This window comes from Hemiscyllium ocellatum, chromosome 26 (assembly GCF_020745735.1).
Source record: "Hemiscyllium ocellatum isolate sHemOce1 chromosome 26, sHemOce1.pat.X.cur, whole genome shotgun sequence".
Classification (NCBI taxonomy): Eukaryota; Metazoa; Chordata; class Chondrichthyes; order Orectolobiformes; family Hemiscylliidae; genus Hemiscyllium; species Hemiscyllium ocellatum.
In genome coordinates, this window is record NC_083426.1 from 42014520 (window position 1) to 42020519 (window position 6000).

Consider the following 6000-nt stretch of genomic DNA (forward strand, 5'->3'; position numbering starts at 1 on the left):
GTGGTTAAATGGTGGTGGGATATTAAACTAATGTTGCATGTTCTGGAATTTAGAGGTTAATGGATGATGTGATCAAAATTTCCAAGGAATTGAGGGCAATAAATGGTTTCTCTCTATCTAGGGATGGGAAATGGTCAAAAGGTTAGAGTGAATATGCCGTTTGTGAGTGAAGTGAGAAAGCAGTTCTACACCAAAGGATGGTAACAGTTGGGTGTTCTCTCTTCTGCAAAATGCAATTGACAAGAGATCAATTATAAATGTTTAAGTGAGATTAATAGGCTTGTATTATTCACAGGGGAATGAATTTTGTGAAAGGCAGAACAAGATTGAGGAGATCTATTCTTTTTCCTAAGTTCTGGACCTGAAGTTGATAGAAAATAGAAGCTCATTTTCTGTCGTACTTTAATGTGGTACAACAATATGCTGGAAATCAACAGTGGACCCAGTCAGACCTGTAAAGAAAAGGAGGGTTCAGCACTTTGTGTGAAATCTGTTTACCAACAAAAGATAATTTGGTGGGCGGCACGGTGGCACAGTGGTTAGCACTGCTGCCTCACAGCGCCAGAGACCCAGGTTCAATTCCCGCCTCAGGCGACTGACTGTGTGGAGTTTGCACGTTCTCCCCGTGTCTGCGTGGGTGTGCTCCGGTTTCCTCCCACAGTCACAAAGGGTCAGGTGAATTGGCCATGCTAAATTGCCCCTAGTGTTAGGTTAGGGGTATGGGTGGGTTGTGCGTCGGTGTGGACTTGTTGGGCCGAAGGGCCTGTTTCCACACTGTAAGTAATCTAATCTAATAATTTACAGTTCTGCTAAGTGAGGATTCATTAAAACCAGACTGGCTAATAATCACAATTGAGTAAGGTTAAAGACAGTAAAACCTTTTCACCAGCTTAATCAAAGGCAAGATACAGTGGATGCTGTAAATCTGAAACAAACACAGAATTCTAGAAGAGCAGCATCTATAGAAAGGGAAACAGCATTAATGTTTTGAGTCCAATGTGATTCTACCTCAGAACCTTTTTCTGCTAGAAGTACCAATCTTTGGAACTGTTGTGCTTGTCCAGTGCAGATCATTTCCAAAGATGTTACTGAATGGGGAGTGTATATTAAGTCTGGATAGACATATACTATTGAATTGTAGATCTGAGCGCAGCTGGCTTGTAAACCACAGATTGTCCTTTGAAACTGGTTCACAATTTGAATAGTCCTGTAGCTGATGAACTTTTTATTTCCATTTCCATAAGTTGAATAAATTAGGAACATACATAATAGGAACAAATGTAGGCCCTTGAATTTCGTCTCTAGAGCATCATCCATTATTCAATAGATCATAGCTGATCAGCTTATATTTCAAACACCACATTCCCACCTATCCTTGGTAATCTTTAATTACCTTGCTTACTTCTGTCTCAAAAATATTTAATGGCACTGTCTCTGCTACCTTCTGAGGCAGTGTTCCAAAGTCATACAACTGAGAGGAAAGAAAATCTCCTTATCTCTGTCCTGAAGGGCAACATCTCATTTTAAACGGTGCCCCTAGCCTTGGACCAACCGGCAAGAGAAAACATCCTTTCCACATTGCACTTATCAAGATCATTCATGATCTTATATGTTTCAAACAAGCGACCCCTCTAAACTCCAGCAGAAATAAGCCCAGCTTGTCCAACCTATCCTCATAAGTCAAGCCATTCATTCCAGGTATCAGAGCTTAAAAATGTGTTGCTGGAAAAGCGCAGCAGGTCAGGCAGCATCAAAGGAACAGGAGAATCGATGTTTTGGGCATAAGCCCTTTGTGCCAAGCAGGCTAAGATAAAAGATAGGGAGGAGGGACTTGGGGGATGGGCGTTGGGAATACAATAGGTAGAAGGAGGTTAAGGTGAGGGTGATAGGCTGGAGAGGGGGTGGGGGCGGAGAGGTCGGGAAGAAGATTGCAGGTCAAGAAGGCGGTGTGAGTCTGAGGGTTGGGACTGAGAAAAGGTGGGGGTAGGGGAAATGAGAAAGCTGGAGAAATCTGCATTCATCCCTTGTGGTTGGAGGGTTCCTAAGCGGAAGATGAGGCGCTCTTCCTCCAGGCATCGTGTTACCATGGTCTGGCGATGGAGGAGGCCAAGGACCTGCATGTCCTTGGCGGAGTGGGAGGGGGAGTTAAAGTGTTCAACCACGGGGCGGTTGGATTGGTTGGTGCAGGTGTCCCAGAGGTGTTCTTTAAAAACGTTCCACAAGTAGGCGGCCTGTCTCCCCAATGTATAGGAGGCCACATCAGGTGCAGCGGATGCAGTAAATGATGTGTGTGGAGGTGCAGGTGAATTTCTGATGGATATGGAAGGATCCCTTGGGGCCTTGGAAGGAAGTGAGGGGGGAGGTGTGGGCGCAAGTTTTGCATTTCTTGCAGTTGCAGGGGAAGGTGCCGGTAGTGGAGGTTGGGTTGGTGGGGGTTGTGGATCTGACGAGGGAGTCGCGGAGGAAGTGGTCTTTCCGGAACGCTGATAGGGATGGAGAGGAAAATATATCCTTGGTGGTGGGGAATGTTTGGAGGTGGCGGAAATGACGAAGGATGATATGATATATCTGGAGGTTGGTGGGGTGGTAGGTGAGGACCAGTGGGGTTCTGTCCTGGTGGCGATTGGCGGGGCGGGGATCAAGGGCGGAGGAGCGGGAAGTGGAGGAGATGCGGTGGAGAGGATCGTCAACCATGTCTGAGGGGAAATTGCGGTCTTTGAAGAAGGAGGCCATCTGGGTTGTTCAGTATTGGAATTGGTCCTCCTGGGAGCAGATGTGGCGAAGGCGAAGGAATTGGGAATATGGGATGGCGTTTTTACAAGGGGCAGGGAGGGAGGAGGTGTAATCTAGGTAGCTGTGGGAGTCAGTCAGTTTATCATAAACGTCCGTGTTGAGTCTGTCATCCGAGATAGAAATGGAGAGGTCTAGGAAGTGGGGGGTTGGGGGGGGGAAAGAGGGGTCGGGGTGGAAGGTGTTAGTAAAGTGGATGAACTGTTCAACCTCCTCGTGGAAGCACGAGGCAGCGGCGATACAGTCATCGATGTAGTGGAGGAAAAGGTGGGGGGGGGTGTGCCAGTGTAGCTGTGGAAGATGGACTTTTCCACATATCCAACGAAGAGGCAGGCATAGCTGGGGCCCATGCGGGTGCCCATGGCTACTCCTTTGGTTTGGAGGAAGTGGGAGGATTGGAAAGAGAAGTTGTTCAGGGTGAGGATCAGTTCTGTCAGTCGAAGGAGGGCGTCAGTGGAAGGGTACTGGTTGGTTCGGCGGGAAAGGAAGAAGCGGGGGGCTTTGAGGCCTTTGTGATGGGGGCTGGAGGTGTATAGGGACTGGATGTCCATGGTGAAGATAAGGTGTTGGGGGCCAGAGAAGCGAAAATCATGGAGGAGGTGGAGGGCTTGGGTGGTGTCCCGAATGTAGGTGTGGAATTCTTGGACTAAGGGGGACAGAACCGTGTCAAAGTATGCAGATAGGTTTCCACCTATCGTATTCCCAACGCCCCTCCCCCAAGTCCCTCCTCCCTACCTTTTATCTTAGCCTGCTTGGCACACCCTCCTCATTCCTGAAGATGGGATTATGCCCGAAACGTCGATTCTCCTGTTTCTTTGATGCTGCCTGACCTGCTGCGCTTTTCCAGCAACACATTTTTAAGCTCCGATCTCCAGCATCTGCAGTCCTTACTTTCTCCCATTCCAGGTATCAGTCTAGTAAACCTGCTCTCAATTGTCTCCAATGTAATAAGAACAGGGAACATATTTCTATAGTTTTTCAGATGATAGAAATTAATTTATTTGGTACAGGCTACAATTAAGCTCTCAGCACTAAGTAGGATTGTCACTTTTGTTATTTTGATCATACTGGGAAACACCCAAGTGTAGTTTTAGAGTTTAACTCTCCTATCCCACAGAGCCCTACCCTTTGTTGCATTGTTACATGTCATGTGAGCCTCCCACATATCTTTGTATAATTTCAGCTGTCTCTTTAGATATTTATAGTTCAGCCTGTTTAGGGGAGGGTACACCAAAGACAGGGTAATCCAGTCAGGACTCCAATAAGGATGGAAACTTTTCCAACTATGGGATAGCGATGAGTTGGCTGCAGCTGGCAGTAATAATGATCTTTTCATCTACTCTATATATGGGTTTCTGTGCAAATGTGTAACAACTTGAAGCTTGTGTGCTTATGATAGGTGCAGCCTGAAATAAACAGGATTTGCAAAGCAGTGCAGCAACCACCTAACCCTGCAAGCCATCCGAGCAGATGCATCCTTTGTTGCAGTCTTAGCTCAACAGTGGCACTCTTTCTTAATGAATTAGGAGGCTGAATGTTCAAACTACCCTCTAAAGTCAATCTCTGCTGCTCAATCAATACAGTACTCAGAATTGTTGTATGGGCAAAAGCAGACTTTCAGGAGAGCCCTTCTCTCTGATGAATGTAAAATAACTCATCATATTTGTTACAGAATAGTAGGATGGTTCACTTGGTGTCCCAGCCAACATCTATTCCTCAACCAAAAGTGACTAAAAGAATTCTCCATGCTGCTGTTCATTTCACTGTGTGCAAATTGTCTGTTGCATTACTCTACATTACAATGGTAAACACTCTTTGAAAGTTCCTTACTGGTTGTAAAGTATTCCGAAACATTCAGAAAGCTATTTTAGAAAAGCAAGCTGCTTTTAAAAATTTTAATATCCTAAATGTAACTGCAGTGAAAAAGAAGCTCCAATAAATAAAATCTGTTGGGATTGCAACTAAGGTGATTTGTGGACAGTTCAAATTATGTGTATTTAAATTATTTTTAAATAAAATAGATGGGCAGAGGAATATCGCATTGACCATCATCGTATGTGAAATATGCCTTAAATACATCGTTACTTATTATACTTATTTATTCATGGAATGTGAACATTACTGATCAGTTTGCTGGGTTTGTTCAGGGAGCAGATAAGAGACAACCAAACTGAGTTTGGAGCCACATATAGGTCATGTAAAACTGCAGATTTTCTTTGCTAAAGGACATTTGTGAAGAAGATGGAGCTTTACAACATTATGGTGTTTTTTTTATTCCAGATTAATTAAATGAAATGAATCTAAATGCTCTCAACTGCCAAGATTGGATTCAAATATATCTTCAGATCACCAGTCCAAGTCTTTTGAATTATTGTGCTACTATAATCAATGAATAAAGTGTTCATTAAGGAAAATACATTTGCTTCAAAATAAAAGCCCAATAATCAGCTTGCAGAAGTTTCCAATGCTCTGCATTCACTGCTATTTAAACAGTAATTATATACTTTTTTTATTATAGAATATGGGTGCTGTATGCCAATCACTTCAGTAGCCCAACAGGATGCTGTGGGACATCTAGGAAGAAGCAGAACTCATTTATTGTATTTCATTTGGACTGAACTGAAAGGATTTTCTTTAACATCTCTTACAATGTAAGTTAAGATTGTGACTCCAATTTCAGTTCATTGCAAGTAGTTCCTGTACCTTAGGACAGAAGGTTCGGATATGCTGATGCACTATTAATTCAATGTAGCTCTGCCTCACAAACTGTAAAATTTATGTTCATGTAGGTTTAGAATTTGATAGTAAAATATTATTTCACATAGTGAACATTAATCATGTAGCAGACATTACAGCTGCCAATATAGGATTATATTAAATATCCAAAATATGTTAGTTGTCAATGACACTGTGTTTTACAATAAAATTGTGACTGCCTACCTTTGTGCTTCTCAATTCTTTCATAAAATGGTGGTTATCCATCTTGTAGATATCAGCTGACATTACCTTTAAATGATTCTTCTTCAGGAATAAAACAATATGCATATTATGGAATAATATACTTGAAATTGAGAACAGACCCCTAAGAGATTCCTGCAAGGATTTCATTCCCATCCCAAATCTGACTCAAATTCATGAATTTCAAACTTTCACAAAAAGTTCAATCAGTTAATTGTTATATTTTGCTGATTACTAAATAAGATAAAGTAT

General features: G+C 42.9%; 1 protein-coding gene across 1 annotated transcript in view; it reads left to right on the forward strand.

The window, feature by feature from the left end:
- Positions 1-5668, forward strand: part of LOC132828221 (C->U-editing enzyme APOBEC-2-like) — a 30656-nt gene extending 24988 nt beyond the window's left edge. Inside the window, exon 3 of the mRNA XM_060845175.1 lies at positions 5309-5668. The gene's annotated coding sequence lies outside the window, so the exon portion shown is untranslated. The remainder of the gene's footprint in view (positions 1-5308) is intronic.
- Positions 5669-6000: the final 332 nt, after the last annotated feature.